This window comes from Heliangelus exortis, chromosome 12 (genome assembly GCF_036169615.1).
Source record: "Heliangelus exortis chromosome 12, bHelExo1.hap1, whole genome shotgun sequence".
NCBI lineage: Eukaryota > Metazoa > Chordata > Aves > Apodiformes > Trochilidae > Heliangelus > Heliangelus exortis.
Window position 1 is genome coordinate 16,142,791 of NC_092433.1, and position 26,902 is coordinate 16,169,692.

The 26,902-nt window shown below is 39.5% G+C and overlaps 1 protein-coding gene across 1 annotated transcript in view; it reads left to right on the forward strand.

The window, feature by feature from the left end:
• TAFA1 (TAFA chemokine like family member 1) overlaps positions 1-26,902 on the forward strand; it is a 223,917-nt gene that overhangs the window by 81,327 nt on the left and 115,688 nt on the right. The gene's annotated exons all lie outside the window — the stretch shown is intronic.

A 26,902-nucleotide genomic window follows, 5' to 3' on the forward strand; every position in this document is an offset into this window, starting at 1 on the left:
ATCTTTAACTCCTTAAAATGTCATCCACTGAACTGAGCTCATTCAAGTTCACTTTTTACCATTTTTCCGGAGATGCTAAGTGTCCATCCAGTAGACAGAGGATGTCAGAGGTTAATGAATCTTAATTGGATTTCATTATGTGGTAATATAGCACCTCGAGTGGCTAATTATGCCCTGGGACTGAGGAGCAATGTCATAATGTTGGGATGTAATGAACCAGAAGCCATGCATTGCCACGCACTGCAGCACTTGATGTCTTGTTAGGGTTCCCTGCATTGTCTCCACTCAGGTCTAAAGCTTGGTGCATCCTAACACAGGCAAATTCCTGTTCTGAAAAGTATTTAAAACACATTTTTAAGGAATTTTTGATTGGTTGAATTATTCTGCAATGCAAGCCCAGTGCTATGTAACTTTGCTCATGACTCTGATGTTGTTCATTATCAGCTTTGATGCTAAGAGATAAACTGGATTCCTCCTCTGCAAGTCCAACTGAAAGCATATCCTTCAATCCCAAATTTTTTGCTGTTAATTTGTCACATATTAATGTTTTTGCCACGTGTCATTTGAGAGCAGACAAAGAAGTGAAGTAGTTCACTGGGTAATCAAACTCTTTTATTCAGAGCTGTAATTAGGCTGGGTTATTTTCAGTTTCCCTTTGGAGGATTGGAGGCCATGAGCCAAAAATGTTTGTGCTACTATTTCATATGTCAAAAAGTCTGCATACACACCAGCATTTAGCAAAACTGCATTTAAGATACCAGTGAAGGAGCATTACAGGATGAAAATATACTTAGTAACATATTTTAGGTACATTCAAAGTTTCATGTTCTGCACCAGGTGCATTTTGCCAGTGTTTTTAGCAGTTGTCATTTATATAATTATTTTGTCCTCTTTTTAAAACAAGAGTCAGTTATGATGTCTGGGTGCTAGAAACCATATTCTGTGAATAAAAGTTGTAGGAGAGAGGATGCAAACATCTTCACAGAGCTGTGCAAATAATCGATGGGTCTGTTACCTTGTGTTTGGTGTTTTGTTTGATTTTCAGCTTTTAATTTGTTTTTTATTTATTTATCTATTTAGTCATTCTGAAGCAAAACATTTTTCCTCAGTAAAAAAAAAAAAAAAAATTAAGTGTGAATTAAGTTACCTAAAATATTTTGTCTGAATAAATAAAATGGTTTGTATTTCTAAGGATTTTAAGGTTATTTATTTATCTTCCAAAAATATTTTGGCATTTTTTAGAACTACTAAAACAGTTTTTATTTTGAAACAAAAAAAATCAAAAAATTCAATTTTGAAAGTATTAAATGAGCTCTTCAAGTTATAAGACATAAACGCCTCTTTTGGCAGGAATCCTTTATGGGCTTCACCCCTGAATGGAACTTTTATGACTTTATCCACTTTTCAATTTTTTTATTCTTTTGTCATTCATTTTTCACACCTTTTTTCTTTTCACCTCCAAAAGGTTTTTTTGGTTTTTTTTTCAAGGAAAAACCTGAGCATCTTCATTCTTAACATAACTTCTTTGGGCTAAATCTTGCTTACCAGTACGTGTTGTCATTTGCCAAAAAAAAAACCCAAACAAAACAAAACCAACCAAAAGATGACAACCAGTAGGGCCACTCAAAATACCACTGCATGGAGAGAGAAGCTTAGTTTGGCTTAAGATATGCTGATTTTCCCTGCTATTTCAAATGGCAGCTAATTTTAAATGGTTTGATACATGATTTTGAGTCAGCAAAAGAGCCCCTTTATTTCTAGGCTAAAAGTGGTCATTTTTTGGTAGACTTTCAGCTGTTAAAAGAGGAAACCTTGTTATACACTTTTGTGTGTCCCATCAGGCATCCTGCTTTGAATCCAATAAGAGTTCAACAGCCTCAAAAGGTTGTTAAACATCAATATCCTTCCCTTGGAGAGAACTAATCAGTTCTATCTCTCTAGCATTTGGGATAAAATGAGGCTGCCTTCTTGCTGCAGGATTTGTAATATTTATAGCTGCACTTTATGTTCTCTGTTGCTGTCTGCCTTTGTTTCCATCTCTGGCTGTTGCTTTCTTTACGTGGGATCCACATAAGCTGAATGGAACAACACAAATTGGTTCAAGAATCTGACCTGAAGGGCCTTAGGAAAGGATTCAGTGGTTTCACTGAAATCCAGTTGTGTATTTATGTTTATTTCTTATTTTTGGTTTGTAAGAAGAGCCCCTGGGGCTAAATGACCACGAGGGAGAAATAAGAGTTGTCCTCACCTCTCTGGAGGTGCCATGAGCACCTTTTAGTATTTGCAGGATTTGACCCAGTCAGATGCTTAGGTCTGTGTCTGCTTTTCTTCTTGCCAGGGTATGTTCTGAATTTAATCCATCAGCAACCATGGCTGGGGACCACGTCTTCCTTTTGCTGTGTTCTTTGCCCATCAGAGACTGGGACTGTGGTCCTGCCACAGCACTTTTGTAATGATGTGCCTGTTTTTCATTGCATCAGTTGATAAATTGGTTCAGGTAAGTTATTACATAAAAAAAAACAAACCAAAGCACCCCAGTCATGTGTGGTGAATGAAAACAGAACTCATTCCCCTGTTAATTTTTTTGGCTGTTAAAAAACAAATTCCTAAAGCATAAAAGACTACTGTTTTCCCTAAAATGTGAAACATAATGCAAATATCAGTGGTAGTGAGGGATGTGTTTGCTGTATGCTCAGGTAGGGTTCATCCTGTGGAATTCTGCCCATTCTGATGGATTTATGAGAGTTCACTCAGAAGGACAACACTCCCATTCGTGTGCTCCCTACCCACAGGGACAATCCAGATTTCTGGGAATGCTCTGTGTGTCCCAACAACAATCACAATTCAGGATAACAGTATCTTCACTCTGGATATCAGTGGCAACATTTAATTATAGAGAGGGAAATGTCAACGCTTTCCCTTTATTGCTAACATTGCAGCTGCATTAAATCTAACTTTATTTGACAGGGACTACTCAAAATTATCTCCTACAGAAATGTGCTATCAGACAGCAGGAGTATATCTTTGTCAAAACAGCAAGTAGTAGCTGCTGTTAAGCAATTTTGCAAATATGATACCTTCAGGCACATATACTATATTTCATTCTACATTTACTGATATGACAATTAGCTTTCAGAGGCAAGATAAAAAAGATTATGGATGCAAATATGGCTATTTCTTTTCTTTTGGCTGATTTGATCTGATCACAGCCAGATACTGCTTCTCAGAGTGATGAGTTTAAATATGCTTTACTCTTTTCTTAAGGAAAAAATGGAAATTGACAGCAGAGTATTTAACTGCTGAGTTTCACATGCTCACTTTATGTATATATGAAATGTAATTCAAGTGGCTGCAAACATAGACTAATCCAAGAATTCAAGCCTATTCGAGTTTTGTAGAGAAGCTTAGATTAGATCAAGTTGATGAGTTCTTTTGAGTTGCATATTACAATGTCATAAAAGACTCTGTGAATTCAAACCAAATGCAAGCTGGGCTCCTGCTCTCAGCACCACCAAAGAACAGAATCAGGATTTGCATTTCCTCTTCTCAGGCAGCAAACCTCGCTTTGATTATTGGAGGAATTTTGGGAGATTGTCTCACTCAGCAGCAAAACTACACGAAAAAGTCTTATTATGGAGTCAGTTCTTATATGTGGATATTATTGTTGTAATTTTCTACATACAACCTATTGTTCAGATTTTTCAGCCTGGGGGTGGCTTAAAAACTTGTCTGGGAAATTCAGTGACAAATTTGTCATAACAGTATTCTGGAAAACTTGCTGGAGTTACAAAAATATATAGTTAGAATCAGTCAGTTCTGCACTGCAGACCTTGGAGGAGACACTCAGAAAAGTTTGTGACAACCTCATCTATCATTCATTTTGGCCCTGAGGAGTTCTGCTGATGGGCTGGAGCAGTTGGAGCTTGACCTGGTGCTTTAGTTAAACCCAGTGGGCTTGGTCACAAGAGGGCCAGGGAAGGGCAGAGCCCTCCTGCTCGTGATAACAGAGCCAGCAGAAATTGTGGTGGAAAATGGGCAGTCTTGAGCAGACTGGAATCAGAGACCTTTTCCTTTGTATCTACACCCAAAACCTAGCTGCATTATTTTTTTGGCAGCTTCCTGAAAAAAGGGTGTAGCAATGGAAGGAACATGTGACAAAGAGATGGAGCAAGAAGCTAAGTAAAGAGAACAATAAACTTGTTGAGACTATCCTGTTGGCAAAGGAGCTAAGTGCAGTCAAAACGCAGCAGATCAGCTCAGTAAGTTGAAATTCATTGAAAGATGCTAGACAGGAATCAGAAAAATGTATTCCAGCCACAACAAAACTGAAAAGAAGACATGAAGGTGGCCACAGCAGGTGTGTTTTATCCTGCTGGCACTCCTGAGAACTACCAGAGGACACTATAGACATGTGGCAGCTGAGCATTTCAGTGTAAAGGATGCATAAATTTGGCTTGGCATTCACATCCAATTTAAAAGAAAAGCACTGCTTGGATACATAAAAAATACGTATCTTACAAATATTTCATATGGAGATTGTGGTGTTTCTGCTGTTCTAATCAAGAGGACATTGATGGAAGAAACCAGTAAACAGCAGGCTTCACCAAACAGCTTCCCAGCTCTCGAGTAGGAATTATATTTAGTCATAAAACATAAAGCATCTGTTGGAGTAAAAACCCTTATCAGGATCTTGCTGTCATGTGAGTTGTTTCATTGATTTCAGCAGAGCTAAGTGCTTGGCTGGGTATGTTATTTTCACAAAGGTACCTGACCAAAAAACTGCATTAATTTGCAACTTAACTCCTATTTCATAGTTCTGTCCTTTAAGAAAACATTAATTTATTGAGAATAAGAAAGGATTCATAGACCCAAACTGCACCAAAAGGGAGGAAGACTGTTTTCTCTGCAGAGATTTCAACAATGTGCAATGACCCCCAACAGCTTTAATTGAAGAGGAAATGCAAACAGAAGAAAATAATACAAAGTCATGACTAGGGCAGATAATTTAGTTCAGCATCAAAAGTCAGTAAATCAGTGGGCTTCATGAAAAGTAGCTGTCAGTCTTTGGCTGCCACCTACAATCAGGTTGTGATGCACTGAAACATTAGGAAAAAAAAATTAAAAATTTTCCTGAGTTCTTAAAAAAGAGCACGCGGTTCATATTCTTTTGAACTACTTAGGGGTATTAATTAATGAGGGGAAAAAACAACATAAAACCAAAGTCCACTGGGAAGTTAATTGCAGGTACCTGCTTTCCAGAGCACCTGCTGCTTTGGCTGCTTCTACCCAGGACTTCCATCATTAGCTGCTGTTGACCTCACCCTGAGAGACATTTGTAGACTTACAGAAAATTCCAGGTGCTGTAACCCTGCATGGTTTTTGCCTGGGGTGGCTTTCCCGTGATTAATCCAGCACAGGTGGTGATCAGGGAGCAGTCACCTTGCTTTTCACATGAGCTGCAAACCTACAGAGTTTCCATCTTCAGCAAAGGATTTCTCTGCTACAGGGTTTCATCGTGTCCCTGCCCCTCTGGCTGCTGCTTTCATTGATTGCACCTTAGTCCTCTCTAAACACACCTTTGGGAATTCCTTGCTTTTCCTTAGAGAAATGGAGAGGCTGGAGCTGAAGGAGGGACACTGGGGTTTTAATCTCAACTTTTGGTTATCAGGTATTTCAGGTGGTAGCTGGAAACAGCTGCAGCAGCAGAGCATCCTTCTTGACTTCATCTGCAGTCAGTGTCTTCTGCTCCTGCAGTTCTACATCTTGACCAAACGTGTCATTCAAGAATGTGCTAGGGCACACAAATGTACATTGCTTTTTTCTCCAGTTATCAGGCAAGATCTAAGGATTTTTTTAACCCAAACTTGACTCTCTATTCAATGGCTGGAAACTTGTGCCTTGTGTAGTGATGATCAGGACAAGGTGTCTGCATGGGATGTCTAAGAGTTCCAGAAAGTCAAAGAAGTAAGGAAACAGCAGCACCAACAAATTCCCTGCTTTGGTTCTGTGCAAAGACTCCTGCCAGTGAAGAGATGTTTGATCTGATAGAAGGGGGTGGGTGGTGTCAAATTAGGAGATAAAATTGTGAGTAACCATGGTGGCCCAATTATCTATAGCTGGTGCCTGAAAGGTGCTGCTGAATTCAAGGCATATTTGGTTGATGGGGGTGGATTTGCTCTTTCTAGGTATGAAAGTAACAGAGAGCATCACTGGAGTGGTGTTTTTCACCACTGGAGTGGTGAAGTGACATTTCTCTTTCCTTCACCTAATGGAGGCTGAAGGGGCCCTGAATTCCCAGATAGTGTGACACTATCAGGTCACACTATGAAGGAAAAGGAAGATAGATGTAGGAACCAAAACCACTACAATATCAACAAGGTGTAAAATACAAATCTGTTCATGCAGGGTTGAAGCCCAACTGTAGCAGACCCCTCTAGGCCAGGCTAAACCAGGAGACAAGTTTGAAGAAATCCTGGTAACAAACCAAGGCTGAAGCTTGGGCTTTAGCTTAAATATTTGCACAGCTTATCTACAGATACACATGACTAAAAAATGTTCTACTATGAACTGGGCTTGATTGGTTTGGTACAAGGATGCTTAAGGTATATAATTTTGGAAATATAGATGGCTTGATTGCAGAAAAGTAGATGGAGAGACCTATTGAAAATTAGGGCAGGTAACAGCAGAAGCAAGACTTGCTGTACTTTGTTTTGTCTACAATGCAAGGTATATTTGTTTTCAGTGAATGTCTCAATCCCATGCAAATTATTACTGCAAATACCATGGCTGAAAATGAATAGTCAGTAAAGTTCTTGAAGTATTTGTTTGAGCTTTTATGTGTGTAGATTAGCATTTATAAATTAAAACATCAAAGAAATATTTTTATTTCTTCTGAATAAAGCACCAAACTGTGTTTTAATGTCAAATTTCAGCTCCAAGCAATTTAGTAGAAGTTTTAGCAGAGTAAGTACTCAAAATTGAGCTCGCTTGATTGCAGACTGTCACTTCTCTGGTAGGCACAGTGATCTCAGAGAAAATCTTCAGGCTGTTAGTGTGGCATCTGTAGCAGTACAACCACATTTCTTGTTGAAGTGTGTTTCATCTAAACTGTATAGTTTTGCAAATGAAAACCATTTAGTAAGATACAGTAGACAGATGCTGAAATTGGCCTATTAAAGATGCTTTAACAAATGTATAATGAAATAACTCTTTCTTCATCCGAGACACTGAGCTTAATATGACTCAGAACAGATAAAGCAAATAGTAACTAAGAGTAAAAGCATTTTATAGGAGATAATTATCATTTAAGTAAGGTACTTTGCAGATGTGAGGAATTTCTGCAACACACTTCTCTGGCTGCTAGCATTAAAGGTAGATTCCTCTCAGCAGTGACTCAGTGTGGAGCAATTTGTTTCATAACTGGAGAGTTTTAAACATAGTTTGGAGATTTCCTAAAATGTCTCAGGCTCTTCATTTTCTCATGCTTTGAAATAGGCTGTGGACTTATGAATGATTTTCCACTGAGTCTTTATTAACTAACAACCACAAGTCTTCCTCATCTTCCAATATATAACCCTATAAGAAGTATATATATATGTATATATATTTTTTTTCCTTGTTGCCTGTGTACTATTTTCATATGCTGCAAGAAGCTGTGCTTTACAGACAGACACTGTAGTAAAATTCTGGCTATCTAAAAAGCTCTATAAGTTAAGGTCAGATTTCAAGTACAGGTTGGAGCAATCCTTTTTTTTATTACCTCTAATAGCTGTATGAGTGTGCTAGGTCTGGCTGGGTTATAAGTACATGTCTGTGTTATAAATATGTATCTCTTCTCACTGTATGATAAGTATGATCTCAATAGTGTGGTAGCCTCAGTTTGAAAGCTCTTTCAGAGGCATGGAGAACACTGACAATTCTTCATGTACCAGGTTCTGATTTCCTGAAACAAATTGGTTCTAAATGTGCCAATTTCCCCCCTCTGATGTGTGTTCAGATCAATGACTATGAAGTTATCCTCATGTATTAGCCACTCCTTAGCTTTATCTGTAGATAATAGGAAATTAAAAGTTAAGACAAAGGCTGTGTGTGGATCAGACTTGGCCAAAATCCAAAGTCTGGCTTAATCCAAAGCCAAATAAAGGGACAGAGATGCCCCATGAGCTGTTCTTCACAGTCCTTGGAAGTCATTGTTTTCTTCTGGGCAGAGGGTTGGGCTTCTGGCAGGACCAGCTTCTCCAGATAAGGTGAAAAAGACTTTCACACATAAAAGATTTTACCTGTTTAAGATGTCTTCTGAGATACATGACTCTGGAATCACTTTTTAAGTAGGTGGCTTAATTGATTAGTTTTGTGCAATAAGTGTTATTCAGAAGCAGTTAAGAAGCCTTTCTATTTCACCACAAAGCACTTTGCTTTTGCCAGACTTTATTTTTGGTTAATATGCAAGCCATTCAGCAACTGATTGCAGTGCCCCATACAAGATTTTTCTAAGTGTTGCTGTATGTTTTAGTGGTTAGTACAGTTATTGTAAGGTTTAATGTTCACAGCACTCCTGAAGCAAATGGCTTTTCAGTCTCCATATTATTTTATCATCTCTGTAATAAGCTATTACATGAATATGGAACAAGTTTTATGTGACACAGCAGAGAAACAGTATTAATTTCCCATACCATTACCTTCTCATTTTGAATTAGTAATGGGGTGACTGAGAGCCATTTCTGAAAAAACATTGTTCCACATATTGCTGGAGGAGGAATGTCCTGCCAAGGAGTTGCTGCACTTACAAAGAGGATAAATGGAAGTTTACTTTTAGATTAAAATCCTTTTTTTCTGTATCTTTCTCCATCTGTGACTCTGCAGAGCAGAGTGTGGCCATGGGGTTTAGATACCGGCCAGGTGGTCCCCAGAAGCCCTGCAGTAGCCCTTTGTACATTTCATTTTATTTTTCTCAGGCTGTCCCATAGCAAGGTCACTCAGAGTACCCCTCCTACCCTCAGCTTTCCCATACAACTTGTAGTTTTATCCCATTGCCTGTAACACACCTTGCCTGTGCCTTCCCACCTCAAAAGGGCTCTAAACACTGGGTGTTTCAGGCTAAGATTAGATTTGGGGTCAGAGAAATGTTTTTCAGGGGTTAAGTTGTTCATACTCAGAAGTTAGACCCATCCCAAAACTCCTTGCTGAGGAGTTAAAATCAAATGTGCTGGATAAAATATTTCAAACTAAGTCAAACTGGGAGCTTATCCTAGCAGCACACAAGGAAAAATCCTGCATTTCAAAGAGAGCAGAAGACAGGATGAGGAGGAGGAGGGCAGGAGGCTGCCCAGGTGGCATCATTCTGACCTCACCCCATGGAGCACCCAGTACAGCTCTGCATGGGCTGCTGGGTGACATCTGACCACAAATCTGTCACCTCCTTCCCAGTTTACTTTGCACTCTACCTCCAGAACCAGCTGTGTCCCAGTTTGTGTTGGCACATTAGATTTTGCCTTCCCCACTGTTGTACTTTGCACTTGTCTTCAGTGAATTTCATTTTCTCCATTTCAGTCTGTTTCTTCCAGTTCTCCAATTACCAAATTTTTTTTTTTTTTTTTTTTTTTTTTTCCTAAGCCTGTCCCTAGGAGACTTCCCAGCCTCTCCCAGCCTCTTGTCAGGTCGTGTTTCAGCCCTGGTCTCTCTTCTAATTACTCACCATGTGAAAAGCTGTACAGTCTCTGCTGATAAAGAATGGTAATCACCTCTTTGCAGCCTGCAGGATTTAACGAGTGTTGTACTTCTGCTCTAGAAAGCTATAAATGGGCTTGAAAATCTCCAGAAGGTTGTACAGTTATTTATTTAAATGTGTCGGGTTTATCGATTCCGGTGGAATCCAATTGATTTCATCCCTGTTAAAACCCAGGTGACTGAAGGATGTAGCCTCTTTGATAAGTTAATAATTGAATGTAATGAATTATTAATTATGGTTAGTGTTCTGGATCTGGGGACACAAGGTGCAAAGACCCCAATTAATTCCCCCCCACCCCCATTTCATTCGATGGGCAGTTTTTATGTTGAGTTCAAATCTCTGCTATATCTAGCAGAGGAAGAATGCTGGATATGCTGTTGGTCCATTTAGTTTGTAGAATGAACTACTGTGTTTGGGAATTACTGAAGTTATTTCAGGGTTAAAAAAATAGATTTATCTTGTTTTGCAGCAGAAACTCTTCTATTCTGCAAGTGTGAGTTTCATTCTACCATTGGGTGTGTGAAGATGGGCATCCTTTCACCTTCATATTATGGATAAAAATTACAGGTATTCTAAAACAGTCAACAATTATAAAACAGATATTTATGTGGCACACGTAGCTATGTGAAAAAAAAAAAAAAAGAAACCCAGCCTGAAAATCTTTCCTGGAGCATTGTATGGGGTTGTAGGTAGAAGTAATTTGTTGTACTAGAAAAAGGGGTTTAAGGACACCTTGCCTGTGTTACAGGAGAAATCAGCCACATGCACTGTGCTCTGCTCTTTGCTTCCATTTCAGCATCACTGCTCTGAACACCCCATTTACTGCAGCTCCACACATCACTTTTTCTCATGATCTTGACTTAGCTTCTTACTGACCTAACGGGGGGATGCAATATATTTTCTGGGAGATGGGATCACAGCCAGCACTGAACAAATGATCTCTCCTTCTCTTATCCTGGTACCAGGTGCCTCACTGGCCTGGTGACCAGCAAAAGCTGCTGCTCAGTGTCACCTCCTTTCCCAAGCAAGTGGCAGTTCTCCTAAGTCACCTTGATCCCACCAAAGGATTTTTAAGTAGAACTACCTCACTCCTAAGGTTCTTTTTTTCCCTCCTTGAATTATTTGAAACCGAGTTATTCTCTAAAAGGATTTATAACTCACCATTAGAAATCCTCTTCATTGCTTTTTAGCCCTTTAGGATTCTGTTAGGATCACTAATGGGATTTTTATCACTCGGGAAATATGGCTTCAGACATTATATCTTAAAAAAATAAATCTGAAGCATAGGCTGTCAATGAAGCAGCTAACACATTTATATTCCCCAGAATGACTTGTCTTGTAAACCAGAGGATTTTTTAGCAAGGTGGTTTTATTTTTTTATGTGTCAGAATAAAGCAAATTTCTGGCTGAGGAAAACTGTCTGTATAGATAACACCTTGGCCCTCTGGTTTACTGTTTTGCTAACATATATCTGCCATATAGGTTTTAAATACTTCATCTTTTGCTGTAATCTGCATTCTTCCTCTTTCTGGTCCCATAATTAAATACGTTCACTCATTACCAACATGTGCCTAGGTAAATCAGACAGGCTCTCAGCTGTTTTCCTGCATCATGGGCCCTCTTCTTGTCTTCTTGTCTTATGCTATGAGTAAAGAAGGAATTAGGAACATTACTCCCTGCTCTGCTAAATGCAGGAGACACCAAAGTGTAAAAAGCACTCCCCTGAATTTATCCCTGGACATTCAGATCATGCAGTACTCAAGGGATATAAATATGGATGGGCTTAAATCCAAAAGAAAACTGTATATATGACTTTATTAAGTAGCTTTTCTATACAGACTTCTTTATATTGACTCAGATTTGTCATAATCATCCCACCTAGAGGAAGGATGAGCAGGTTTTACACTGCAGCTTACTGCAGACCCATATTTATGGAGCCCCCTGCCCATGTCCTTGTTCTGTCCCCATCTGACACCCAGTATAGGGACAGCTGGGAAAGGAGAGTCACATCAGGAAGGAAAAAAGCCTGAGGAAATATTGCCTTGCAGAAGAAAGTGAGAGCACCTGATACCTCTTCAGGGATGCAAGGGCTGGGATCCAGGTGAAAGCAGATTTTGCTTCCAAAAAAGGATGACCAGATTCCTTTCACTGTTTGGGAAATGAAGCAAGAAAGAAATACACTTCCTTCCTTCTGTCTCTAACAGGGTATGAAAAAGAGGCTGTGTCTCTGGTAAGCTCTGTCTTCTCTTTCTTCTAGGTTCACTCATGTTCTTGTTGTAAACTCATCAAAACAGTTTTCTAAATAATTGCTTTATTTCTAAAAAATCCTGCAGTTTTTTTCCCCTTCTTTTTGGATGAGGGTTGTTGGGTTTTTTTCTGTTTAATAAGGAACATTTATTGGTAAATAAGATGCCTATCCAGCAGGCTGACTGACATTGAGTTAATTGATTAAAATGCATGATACTGCAGAGGTCAGCAGGTCACATAAATATTTTAGAGCAAATAGCTCATGATTTTTTATTTTTTATTTTTTTAAAAAGTTTGTTTAAAAATTTGTGTCAGGGGACATATTGTCTATCTTAATCTATTTAATATTTTAAGGCTATTTTAATCTCGTATCAACTATAATTATTTCAATGGCCTCTAATCTATTATATTTGAGAAAGTCTACAGTGCAACAATGGGAATTAAATCCTGTCTGGCCAGCCTTCCTAGACACAGAATTACCATTAGAATTCTCCAGTGCTTTGGGAGGTGGGGGTGGTCAGGCTTTTCTGAGGTGTTTTCCTTTTTGACTTCTAAAAAACTTTCTGGATCGATTAACAAGTTTGGATTAATTAACGAGAACAAAATACAGAGAATGAGAGAAAGTCCAAACAATAATATGTATTTATATATTTCTAACAGTCTGGGAGCTGAGGGGCAGCAGTATCCACAGGCACTGCCAGTGCAGAGGACCTCGTGCTCCTCTCATCCATGTCACCTTTGTCCCTCCAGGACCTACATGTTCTGCTTCTGCTCTGCTAAATTATGCAAGTCAAAGAATCATGCAATAGGATTAAATGCCTCTGATATTTAATAGGAAGTCTGTGTCAGGTAACTTTTATTTCCATCCTTGGCTTTGACCCTTGAGGCTTTAATCAGCTTTCATTTTTCAAGCTCATCTTTGAACCCACAAAAGGCTCTCTTGTCAAAGGTGAGATATTGCATCTCATCACTCGATTGCAAGACTTGGGCTTTAAAATTAAAATACCAGATATTCAAGTTCACAATAAGGACAGGAAAAGTCACCCTTAAAACACAAGTTACCAGGACTTCTTTTTCCCTTTCCGTGCCATTCCTGACCCTCTGTGCAGCCCCACCTCCAAACCCAGCTCTTGGCCACACTCAGTCTGGGGCACGTGGGTGCCACCTCCTTTTTCAAGTCAAATTTTACAAATCCCAAATTTGTCAGCTCACCTCATGCATGAGGTTTGTTTTACCAGGGGAGCAAACAGTTTAATTTCTCAGGTTCCAGGCCCCCACCTCAACCACCCTAAATTAATTCATTAGATACCATGAGAATTCTACGAACCTGTAGATGAGGAGAGGAAAAAAGTTCTGTTTTGAGGACTGCTCTAGGACCTTCTTTGCCTTTGCTGGAGGAGGGGAGAGGGAAAGGTGTCAAAACAAGATCTGGCATCACACAGGAGTTGGGGTGTTCCTGTCACCTCTGGGAGGATGATGTCCATGCCCAAGCTTATCTGCTGAGCAGCTGAACTGGTTCTTTAGAAGTTAAACTCACATCAAGGCAGAAGGGCTGCAGCTGGAGAGGATTTTAGGTTCTGTCTCATTCAGGGGTTGGTGGCACCCTGTCCATCAGAGGCTGGGTTGTTACAGAGCAGACTTAACCACAGGTGCTGGACTGGGAAGCCCTCTAGGATCTCTCGACAGTGAAGAGAAAAAGTTTCATCCAGTGGTGTCCTGGTTTGAGTCAGGAGGGAATTGATTTTCTTTCTAGTAATTTTAATTTCCAGTTAAGGAAGTTCTTCTAAAGAACTGCAGTTGCTGGAATTAATGGCATGTTTTTCAGTCAGTGGCTGCTTCTAGGGCAGATAACACTTGATGTTTATGGTTATTGCTGGAGAAGGATGTGCAGAACCAAGGTCACTGCTTGGTTCTGCTAAACTTCTTATGTGCTGGAAATGAAAGAGAGGAAAAGGGGACACACCTGTGACCCTCCAGTGGGGAGGAATGGACCAGACAGGTGACTCAATTTGACCAAATGAAGTGTTCCACCCCCTGCACATCACACTTGCTATAAAGCTGGGAGTTCAGGAGGGTTAAGCTCTTTTCTTTCACAGCCAGCATCCTGGGAAGACTCTGTTTCTTCTTTGACCTTGATCCTATGAGTTCCTGAATTTATTTTTCCATCTCCTGCTGCATCCAGGAGTCCAGGATTTTCCCAGAGAGTGCCCTGGAGCCTCAGTGATGATGTGAGTGTTGTTTTGGGCCATGCAATATTGGGGTTTTTATATGATGGTACATATTTCATTAATATCTTTTTCATTATTATTGTTTTCACTAAAAATGTGTTGTTTAGATTCCAACCCTTCAGTCCCACTCCCTTGTTCTCTGCTTTCCTTCCCTGGGAAGGGAGGGGGATTAGTAGGGAGCATCTGCCAGTCATTTAATTGTTGGCCCAGGGTTAATCTTTGACAAGTGGGCAGTTCAGATGGGTCCAACTGTGCACAAACCTGGATCTTGCTCACAACAAATCCCTGAGCTGCACTCCTGGGAGCTGCAGCCTCTTGGAAGATGTCAATAGATGCCAAGAGGGAGGTGGAGCAGTTGCAGAAATTGCTCTCACACAGCTTGGGGTGGCTTTAACTCAGCAGGATGCAGGTTTGTTTGTCTGCAGGCTCAGATTTGGGACACAAAAGCTTCCTTTGGGATGGAAAACACAGTTCTCCTGAATAATTGTTTTTTTTTTTTTTTCCTTAATTATCCAATAATAGGTGCCTATTCTTTGGTATTGAGATCCCAGATAAAATGCCAACAGTATGTTATGTCTCTAAATCTCATTTTCAGGAATAGTTTAAGGTTATAAAAGATTTCAAGGTTATAAAAGCATCTGAAGATAGAGAGAGCAATTTTCAAGATCAGTAATTAAGCCAGGCATCCAATTCCCTAGGAGCATAACCTCTGCAAGACATTTTGTAAATGTATCTTTTGGCACCTAATGACCTTGGCATCTTTCTCAAGAACAGAGAAAGGAGGAAGTTTGGATGACTTCCTATGGCTGGATTGCTGTGGAAGGATTTGTTAAGTAAGAAATGCAAAAAAGGTCTTTTAGCATGGTTACTGTGTTAGCTGCTCTCTTATGATACAGCAGAAAAGACAGTTTTCTTGTAGTTTATTTAAAATTTTGTGTCTGAGACTATGGTATCAACTTTATGTAACATCATTAGGATATCTTTGCTTAAAGAAACTTTACACTCTTCATTTCCTAGAAAGTCTGAAATGCAGCTAACAAATGCTAAACCTTTCCAGCATCATCTTCCCAGCTGCACAACACTTGTCCTTGTTTTGGCAGCTCCCCAGCACAGAAGGGATTCCTCTCTCTGCTTTCTGTCCTCAAAATGTTTTCTAGATCAGAGGTTTTGACAAGTAGCAAGGGTGGGAGTGTCATGTTTGACAGCTCCAAATCATTAGGAAGAAGCTGAACCAGAGTAAATCAGCATTCCTGCACTGCCCATGGTAGTGTTATGTGCTTTGGTCAGTTGAGATCCTGATTTAAGGAAAGATTAAATTGAGATGAATGTTTGGAAGTGTTAATCGAGGTTTGGTTGGGTTTTGTTTGTTTGTTTACACAGTCTCTTTTGTAATGAAATGTTGCTTTGGTTTACAGATTTATACACTTGCATCTGTTATTTAGAGTCAATTAAATTAATAACAGAGATTATAACAACTTAATAGCAGAATTTAATAAAAAATAGAAACAAATGGCATTTGTGATGCTCTGATTTCCATGAGACTGGAGTCTGAACACCTCAGTGCCACAGTCCTGGTGCCTCTCTGCCTTTTGGGGAGATGGCTCTGCATGGCTGGGTCAGCAAGAACCAGGAGCATATTGGGTCTTTCTGCTGCTTGGCTTCAGCTCAGGGATCCATGCATTGGGTATTATTTATATAATGTAGATTTGCCCTAAGACTCAAGTCTTGAAATGTATTTAGGAACCTAAATCTGCAAGTGATGCCCTGATGGACTCAGCCAAGGTGATGGATAAGGAATGTGACCAAAAGCTGCAACATGTCCCCAGAGAGAGCACGGCTCTTGAATGACTTTGTTGGACTATGTTAGGGCTCTGGGAAAAGAAAAATATTTAATTTACAAAACAGAATGAGTAGAATTGACATAACCCTGACACAAAGATTATCTGGCCCCTGCTGGGTGTGTGCTGTCCGTTCCCCACTTCAACTTCTGATGCTGTAAACTTGTTAGCTGATCACTTCTGAATAAACTAAAGAACATTATTTATATGGTAAGCCACTGTGCACAATAAATATGCTTTCTTAAATGTTAATCTGCTTGTGGATAATTCACAAAGGAAAAAAAATGTGATGCTTTTTTTACTGGCAGATTGTTCACCATTGTGAAGTGATTTGCTAGGGAAATGCTGATTCTTGCCAGATATTTATAGGGCTGTGTCCAAGCTCATTAAATATTTCAAGAAAGAGGCACAAGAACATAGAGTTTGTACATAGAAATCTGATAATGATTGCTTAGCATGAGGATTTGGCTCAAGAAAATCAGAAATGAGTTCTCTATACTTCTATCAGATTTTCTTTACATCCATTTCAGATTAGAACTGCACTTCCTTGCTAATTTTTTGTATGGGGAAACTAGGGGAAAGCAAGTGAAATGGCAAAAATAATTGTTTGCTAGGCTTTTGCTTCAGAAGACCCTTTCACAAACATCAGCATTTGCAATAAGTTTTTATGGTGCCTGAGTAAAAAGCAGAAATTCCTATGACTTGAATTGCCCTGTGTTACTCGACTGATGAAATTTACGTCTTTGATATGTGTTTTATGAAAAAAAAAAATATATATTCACACAGCCTAAGTGGACTTCATCAACATAATTAACACAGAGAAGTGATTTCTTCATGTGTCTGGTCTCTGCTGTTTGAATCTGAGAGGCACTGGGAGATGCATGTGGGCATTTCCCCTTCTTACTCCCTTGATTATGACTTTTGTCTCTGTTTTACTTTATTCTTGGGAAGTTTGCTGGGGAGGCTTTCCTTGGCTCTGCATTTTTAATGTATTTGTATGATTCAGTTAATATTATCAAGATTTTTAATATTGATACTACAGCATGCGTGCTACATAATTTTTATTTTATTTTTTGTCACTAGCTAAGTCAGCAGCACTAAGGCAGTGAAAACAAGTCCAGTCCAATTCAATAGCCATGTAGTCTTCAGTCTTCATGAATTTCAGCACGTGTGAACTGGTGTGTGGGAAAGATTTGGTATCTTAAGGCCTTAAATTCATTGACCAAACTATTTGTGACTCTCTATATTCACAAATATATATAGCTGTGAATACAGAGCGATGCTGATTTCTCACAACTAAACATTGAAAAACCCAGTCCCAGTGCTTTGAAACTGCTTTTCTGACTTCTTACAAGGCTCCAAAGAAAAAAAAACCTGTGATGAGAGGCCTGGCTTTGAAAATGTAGCAGGATTCCTGTTCTTTGGTAGCTAGGGAACAGGTTTGAAAGTCGAACTTATTCGTGTATGTGCATATTTGAAATGCATATCTGTGTATTTTGAAGCTTTTAAATATTTATTTATATAATCACAAATAAATATTTGTGTGTGTGCGTTGTATATATAGTTATATAGTAAAAAAATCAATTAATGCTAAGGAATTAATGTTTCTTAACTGGAGAACCAAAGTTTTCTTCCTTGCACGTGATACAACCTAACTGGTGTGCCAAGAAAAACACCACAGTTTGTGTGTCAAGATACTGGAGTTTTTTTGCTGTTTTAAGGAAGTTATATTTAACTTGTTTCAGAAGATGTTGTTTGATGAAAGTGCTTGTTTTCTTTCACACTGGATCTGTTTATTTTTGTCAAAATCTGGCTGGTTTGTTAAATATCACAAAATGATATTTACAACTTTGTAAGGCTCCCACAGACCAGGTGCAGAGATCTTTATGTATCCCTCCATCTAAATACTACACACATGTATATTTTCCCAGTTATGCACAATTAAAAGAAAGAAATTAGAGAAATTAATGACAAATTCCCACCTACCCATTAGCAGTGTTACTGCACAAATATCATCTTATTTTATCTCAATTCAGTTTAATGCTCAGGGACATGGATCAGACATTACAGCCTAAAAGACTGAGTAACATGTAGCTATCTGTGAAACTTTCCAGCAGCTTAAGGTTTATTTTAGCAGAAGTTTCATCCTAATTCCAACACAGACCCACAGCTGCTGGTATTTGAATTTCCTGCTCTTTGCAGCCTTGGCCATTTGGAAGATCCTGTGTGTGCATCCCTGCTGGATTCTTACAAATATCAGCTATAAACATCTTCTTCCTCCTTGTCCACCTCCCTTAGTTCCTCAGCCCATCTGAAGCCACATTTTAGGTGTTGATTTGGCAATAAAACTATTTAATTGTGGGTTGTGCTTTGAGATACCATAAGTTGCCATCCCAGGATTGGGGGAACAAGTCTGGGTGCCTGCCTGGGGAGCACCCAAGGTATGGACCCCAGGCACCAGGGGAAGAACCCCGTGGACCAGCTCATGGTCCTCTTAACCTCAAGTGCTGTCTGATGGGCAGCTCAGTCCTTTCAGTATCCCTGGAAGATTTGTGTCACAGCTGCCTTTTGCAAATTATTTGGGTGCTTCTTTTAAGTACATTTTCTGGAAAAAATTCTCTTTGTTCTCTTGATGTATAGTGACCAAATCATTGTAACATATTTTTTTTTTCCCCAAGAATTTCCAAGTATTTCTGAATTTTCTCATGAAGGTGATGATGTCAGTATAGAATTATAATAGCGTGGCATCAGCCCAAAACTTTTCTTAATTTTTTTTCATATGCAAAAAGAGTACTTTTGGCCACTAGATAACTCAGCTTTTACTTCTTTAGAGAACTGTATGGGTATTGCTAACAGGTATACAGCTGGACAGCCCAGGATCTTAATACATCTGTGTGATTCCACCTGCATATATTTCTTAGCAAGGTTAAAAGCATAATAGGATGTTATATGGTGGTCAGAATACCTTAGAGCACACATCAATAACCAATCTTCAAGGTCAGTTTTTCTGATAAATTCAAAGGTGTTTTGGGTGATCCATAGGACAAGCCATCATATTTACCCCATCAGCAAACTTACAGTGTAGAATTCTTAATTCTAGTATGGAAGTGTAGTTGGGGTATCAAATGCAGAAGAGAAATTTATGACAGCAATTCAAATTCAAGCCACGTTCTTGAGTTCAGTCCACCTGAGCACAAAGAGTATTTGATTGATAGAAAAAATGTGTGATCTATCTGTCTCTGGGGTGCAATCTTTTCCCATTGTCCCTCTGAGCTCTCAGTTCTGACACAATTGAAAACAAGGGGTCAGGTTACTGCTCAAAACGGAATGATTTTATGCCACTTACTAATGCTTTTTCCCTGCAGGCCAGCCAAAAAAAGATGGAAGAGTTAGACATGCATTTATGCCCCTTGAAATGTGGTATTGAAGACCATATTAGCATATACATATTTGCTCTGTCTCTTTCTTCTAATGTACAGTTAATGTGTTCTAAAATTAGTCAGAACCAGGTTTCTTGCAGAGCAGAGTTATGCTGCTTTGAAAGATATCTTACCTTGGCTTCTGACATAAAATATCTGAGTAGGTACAGCTTACCAATAGGCAAATGATGCTCCTGATGCTTTTTTTTGCTTGTACTTTGGATGTTTTGCTTGTAATTGGTGATTGTAGAACTTGAAAATTAGCAAAATGGAATTATCTGTTCCAAAGAGAATGCATTTAATCCTGCAATATTGAAGTGGAACAGAAATACATCTCAACTGTTTCCCTGTATTTTTTACATAATCATTTCAGGTGGGTGTTTATGTTTCAGAAACTGCAATTTATTCTGCATAGCTCCTTTCATCCAGAAGAAATGGAATACAAGGTGTTTTATAGACTCTGGTAATTTAACTTATGGCAGTAATATAGGCACAACATGAGAAACAGACCTTCTAACTGGCAGAGCACTTAATTCATGCTGAACATTAAGCATCTCAGTAGTCCCATGATGAAATCCACTTTGAGGCTGCTGACAGGCCATTTTAATGCTAATCACATGCTTACAACCTTTGCCATGTCAAGGACTTAATTTACCAACACTTGAACGATTCCCAACCAAAGGAGAAAATAGGGAAGTCAGTAAGAAATCATTTCCAGCACTGCACTTCAAAGGTTACTAAAATGGTCACACTTTGAGAAATTTTATTGACACTTGACTTATTCACATCTTATTGACATGCCAAGATGTTATTTCCAGCAAAACAAAACGAAACAAAAAACCACAAGTGAACTAGGGAAAGGCAAAAGCTCACACCTTCCATCCAGAGGCCATTTGGTGGAAAATTTGGTTCCATTTGGCCTTGTGACAAGTATTGGTAAAAACAAGATATTGCTCAATCCTCTCTTTAGACCAAGCAGTTGCTCTTGTGGCATTGGCTCCTGATATTCTTGAGCTCATTCAGAAAAGTTTTATCCCAGCTGTTTCCCTGTAGTTCCACAAACAAAATAAAAATTCAACCTCCTGCCAGCACAGTGGGAACTGGGAGCCTTTGCCTTCCTGGGAATGGAGTTTTCAGCAGTCAAGGGGAATGCTGGAAATTCCCCAAAATATCTTTTGATTTATCATAGGAAAGTGAGAAAAATGTGTCCTTCTATAAGTGTGATTGCTTATAGAGCTGGTGTTAAAACTGTGGTGTGTTGAGTGTAAGGGCTTTGGTGAGCAAATGGAAGGGAATATGGTGACTCAGGCTGAGATTTGATCCTCACAGAATCCCACGATGGAAAGATTTCAGGCAATGTGTGAGATTTGTGTACAATCAGTTGCTGCTGAGAGATTTCAGTGACAGAAACAGTTTAGGAGATGATTTGCCTCCTGTTTGTGTGCAATGGGAGTCTTGTAGATTTTCCTATCCTGGCTTTGGATGAAACATTGTCTTCAGTTTCAGAAGGAGAAATGTAGTGATCAAGACAGTTCCTTTCTTGTTTCCTTTTGAATATAAATATGTACCTTTTTAAAGATACTTAGATTAATCTGCTGGGAAAAAAATGTGAAGCAGAATGTGTAGAGGAATGGCCTGAGCATGTGTACACAGCCCCATGTTTGAATGTCCTGGTTTGGGCCAGGATAAAGGTGATTTTCTGTCTTGTACTTTTGCTTTTAGCTAAGTCTCTTGTAAGGAATTGCACTGGCTGAAATTAACAGCAAGTTTCTTAGACAGTGTGTGCTTCTAGGACTGATAACACTTGATGTTTATAGTTACTGCTAGAGACTGGTGTGCAGAGCCAAGGGCACTGCTCAGCTCTGAGGAACATTTTACCCTCCAGAAGGAATAAAGAGGTCCCACCTGCAGCCTCCTCTGGGGAGGAACGGACAAGACAGATGCCAGAACTGACCAGAGTATTCCATCCCATACACCTCATACTCAGTATAAATTTGAGGGATCATGAGGGGGCCAAGCCATGCTTTCAGCTTCCAGCCTCCTGCCCTTCCTGCCTTTCCTGCTCCCCTTCCTTCACCTATTCCCTGTTTCCTTTGGCAATCCTGGAAAGATTCTGTCTGTTTGTCTGCCTGTGCTCCTGATCCATGCCAGCCTGAATCTGTGTGTTCTGCCTCCAGCTCCCAACTGCTGCTGACTCCAGGATTCCAGCCTGGACTTTCCCAGAGCTGCCCTGCAGCCTCAGTGGTGACGTGAGAGTTACTGGGGGAAAAGGAGGGAAGGAACGCAGTATCAATTTTCCTGTATATTTGTATATATTCAGTAATTTTTCCTATGTATCATTCCTGTTTCATTAAAGTTGTGTAGTTTAGTTTCCCACCCATAAGTCTCCCTTATTCTCCTTTCTTTATCAGGGAGAAGAGAGAGATTAATAGAGAGCAGCTGCCACTCGGTTTAATTGCCGGGCCAGTGTTAAGCCCTGACATTGAGGCACTCAGGTGCTAATTATGAGGGGGGAGGCGTGAGCTTGTGTCAGGTCCACCTGTGTTAAGCCCCCACCCCCAATTAGGGTTTTGCCTCAGAATGACTGGGCCATGGCCAGGAGCTACCAAATCCTGAAAGTGGGAGATGCAGCCAAAGGAGAGTTGTTCCCCGTGTCCTTCAAAATTAGGGCTTGGGGGAACCTATGAATGTTCAGGAGAGTGATTTTTAAAGGGAATTTATTTGCACAGTGGGCGGTGGGGTGCTGAGATGTAGTGAAATGAGGCAATCAGGTGTTGCTAATTACGAGGTGGGAGGCCTGAGCTTGTGTTAATCCCACCTGTGCCCAATTAGGGCTGAGCCCAGCTGTGCATGAGCAGGATTGGGAGGCCAATAAAAGGGGAGCTTCCCAACACCCCCTCAGCTCACTCTTGAGCAGCTAGAGGAGGAGGTTACCCGTGTCTGGAGCAGAAGCACCGAACAAGGCCAAGCTGAGTCTGAAGGCAGCAAAATAGGAGCACTGACTGTGCACTTGGGTGAGAACCCCTCTTTGTGGAGAACCCCTCTTTGACTTTGGAGCGCTGTACCCCAAGAAAGGTTCTCCACATCTGGTGGAGAATGCAGGCATAGAGCACGGTCTAGCCCCCGATGAGGAGAACCAGGAAGAAGGGAGCTGGTTCGGCGCAACGCAGCCCCAACAAAATGGCTGAAGAGTCGGGATAGAGTTAACCAGAGCTGGGAAGGCCCGAGTCGGGTAAGAAGGATCTTTACCTTCTCTCTATCATTGACTCATTGAAGGAAAAAATGGGACTGTCATTAGGCACTCGTCTACAAAAATGTAAGATGGAGAGATGTGTGCTGACTCCATGCTGGCAGCAGTTAAACTTTTGCAGAATACATTGAAACTTCTGTCATTGAAGCTTCACTTCTTATTGCAGATGGGAATTACAAGAACTGTGAGAATTAATCAGTAGAGGCAATAAAACCAATGCTTTTTTTTTTTTTTTTTTTTTTTTAATCCAGGTAGGTAAATCAGATTTAAGAGGTAACTGATAAACTAAGGCTATGCAACCAGATGTATATAAACCACCCATTCCAAGTATGAAGCATATACTTCCTTCAGTCATAATCCTAAGCTTCCATCAGAGATCTAATTTACTCCCTTTAGAAGAGGAAAATACAAGCCTTTATCAAACAGTAATCCTCTTAACCAAAATGCCAATTAAAGCTACACTTTTCTTTATGCTATATGGGCTCTTACCATCTGTCTTGCAACTCTGTACTGTAAATAAGAAGGAAAAGAAAAGGATTCTCAGTTTATTGAAGCTTTTACTGTAGGAAACAAAATTCAAGCATTCCCTTGATGTCAACAAATATCTCTCTTGGCACCCAGTGAAAACATGGTTCTACCCTTGCACTTCTGCTTAAATTAATGAGTTTGAGTTTAGTGCTCAGGGTTCAGGCCTGGGAGCCAGAGGCTTGGAACCTGTAGGCCAGGGCTGGAGAGACATCTTACTGAGGGCAAAGAGACCTTTGAAATACCTTTGGCAGACCCCACCTCAACACCCAAGGGAAGTGGCAGCAACTCTGAGAGCACAGAGCAAAAACTGTGGAAGGGGGGGACTGCAAATTGTGCAAGGAATTTTAAGATCCTCAAGCCCTCCTTTCTTTCATGTGTAAGCCTATTTTAAGTATTTAATGACCCTTTTCCTTTGATTTTTAGCAAGTGATTCATAAGTTTATTTCCATGTCCTATGGGACTGATGTTCCCAAGGTTTTTGTGTTCTGGCATCAAGCTGATCAGTTGGCCATGAGGCATCTGTGTGCAGAAAAGCTGCAAGCCTCCAAATTTGCATGAACCATAAACTGTGATTAAAACTGCACTGAATGCTATTAAAAACAGGGTCAGGGGAGTTGGTTTTCTTTCTCAGCATGTTGGTTGTATTTCCCAGAAATGTCCCTGTTGTCTGGCAATGGCACACAGTCAATGGACACTGGTGGTCTGTGGTGTTGTGGAAAAGGCTTAAAAGGAGGTTCTGGCTTGGGCTGGGGCACTGACATTGGTTTTGATAGGAGTACTCTATGGACCCACTGCAGTCTGATGAATTCAGCAGCTTATTTTGGCACAGTTCCTATGAAATTGTCATAAATTTAATGATATAGGGGCAGGAAGGACAGCTTACATTGATTGTGACCAGGTGAAAAATGAAATGTGTTTAGTTGGTGCTTATTTCACGTAAGACAAAATATCTTTTTTACCCAAAATACTCTTTTAAAATATTTTTTTAGATCCAGGAACTCAGAAAATATATGTTGCATCAGACATTAGCCTTAATCCCAAGGAAACAATATTTGCATGTAGCAAGAGAGTTATCTACCACAATGCATTTTTTCAGAACTTACTAATGTGCTGATCAGCATTATAAATCTTAATAAAATTACCTTTGTTTTTTTGGTCTCATTTTTTCCTGTTCTTTCAGCTTTGTCTCTGCCTGTCTCACAGTTGTTCAGAGTAAACCCAACCATATGTTTCCAGAGGTTTTGTAAGTCAGCACCTTCTCCTCTGGGGCTGGAGTGACAATCCCTGAATCCCCCTTTGCATTCAGGTAGTACAGCAAAAGGTTTTCTGCCAAGCTACTTCCTATCCTTTTAATAACTCCTTTAACTCTCCCATCTCCAGTTTGATGGCAGGGGTTTTACTGCAAAGTGAGCTTTCCTCTTAAAGATAATGATATCCTTTGGTTTCTAAGTACCTAGTAAATTGGTCCCAAGGTGTCTTATGACTTTGACTTGTTGAAACATCCACCCCATTCCTAATGCAACATCTCTCTTAGAGAAGTGTCTTTAGTGTGTTTGTGGCAGTGATGGAGATCCTGGGTTAACCCTTGTGATTGTGTCATTATTGATTAATGATCTCCTCATCTCCAACACTGAGACAGGTTTGCTGCTGGCTGAACATGTACAGAGCTCCAATCCATGTGCAGACCTAATACAGAAGTTTTATTAATGGAAATGAAATGAAATGCAACATAGAAATTACTTACTGCATTATTTGTTAGATCTTTCTCATCAAAAATTCTAAGAAATGGGAGAAATTAAGATAAATTACTCAGCGTAAAAGGCAATGTATTGAAAGAAATCTTTTCTATCTATTAGATCCTACTTACTTTTCCACTACAGCAGCCCAAATCCTACAGTAAGCCTGAGGAAGAGGATGTCTTTCAGACAAAAATCAGTCTGAAATATCAGATCCATATTCTGGTTTTATTGTGTTGCCTCTAAAGCCTGGTGGTGTTCTAAGGCTCAGTGTCAAATGTGATCCCAGCTGGCAATAAATGTTAAAATGTTCCTATGTGAGAATCCATGAATATGTGTAACTACAGATAAGCAAAAACTATGCTATATTTGTGTCAGGAGAATATGAAGGATGATGAAATTGTAGAGTGTTTAAAAAGGACTTGCATCCTTCTTATGAAAACTTAAACCTGTTTTGAAAAATTCACAAGATATTCCCTAAATGTTGTAACATCTGCATAGGGCACATAGGTTTTAAGTCCCTAAGAATTTCATAACTACAGCTACAGGTGTCAGCCACAACAAACATGAACAGAAATTGGGAACCTCTAACAGAGTGCTGGTTCTGGTAGGGAATGACACTGTCTTTTTGGCACATTTCACCACATCTGTTGAAACTCAAATAATTATTCATGAGAATAATTTGCTATATAACAAGGAGAGTGGATTTCTTGGGAATGCTTGCATAATGAATATAAATAATATCACACTGCAGGTTTTCTCACTTTTCCTCAGTACCCCTTTCTGAATACTTTTCTCTAAATTATCTACTTGGTCTGTTGTTCATGGGGTTTTTGAAATAAACCAATCCTCCCTATGCAAACACTGGGTCATTACTAAGGCTACTGCTTAAACAAGTCTGCTGGAGTCACTCCACCTGTGAACTGCATGAACCTACATAAAATAATTCCCTACTCATGGAAAAAGAAAGGGAGAGCTATACAGGAAAATTGCAGATAACCCAAGGGCTTAGCAGTAGGTCTACTACAATTAAAGGAAAGATTTTCTGAAGGTGACCTTGTGGATGTTCATCTCTTACTCTTGTCAACAGTGGACCATGGTGACAAGGCAGGCAGAAGGGAGTAATGAGACAGTTTGATTGATCAGTGAATGTCAAATTAATTCAGCTGGAAGCTTGCCAGAAAAAAACACAAAACTGCATGGTCGAATAAATGTAAGAGTGGAGTTGATACTTAGGCTAAAACAATGCCCTGAAACCACTGAAAAGATGACTTGGGCATGGAAAGATAAAAAAATGAATTCTGTAATGAATTATTTGTCATTCAAAGCAAATTTGGTTTTACAACAGAGGATAAAAACTATATGGAAATCTTAGAAGCTTTGCCAAAAGGAGAAGCAATATATTAGAAAATGTTAGTGGGACAGAGGATGAATATTCTTTTATCTTTAGGCAATCTGCAAATTCAGCCTCTTAGATTAAAATCAAAGGAACTAGTCTAGAGAATTTGGTAATTTAAAACATGAAGGAAAAAAGACCACTTTATTTTATATGTGCAAGCATGTATCATTTTATAGAGCTTCTTTAGAATCAATCTTGAGAAGATTGGTCTTTTAAATATATTTATTTGGATTTGATTGCAGTAATTTATGAAATGTTTATGGTTTTCTGTATACAAATGGGGAAGGAAACTCTGGCTTACTGAGTCAATGGCAAAGCCTCTAATGTTTCTCCAGGTGCTGGGTATTCCTGCTACATGTGCAAGGAAAAACTGTCCCTACAGAAATCAGATTTTTATCTGATAAGGAAATAGAGTGGCTATTTTTTAAAATTACTTATCAACCCATTTCACTCCGATTTGCCTGAAAAAACACATTCATCTCCTTAACAATGCTCTTCCTTGAGAAAAAGTATCCCCATCACCCATGTCT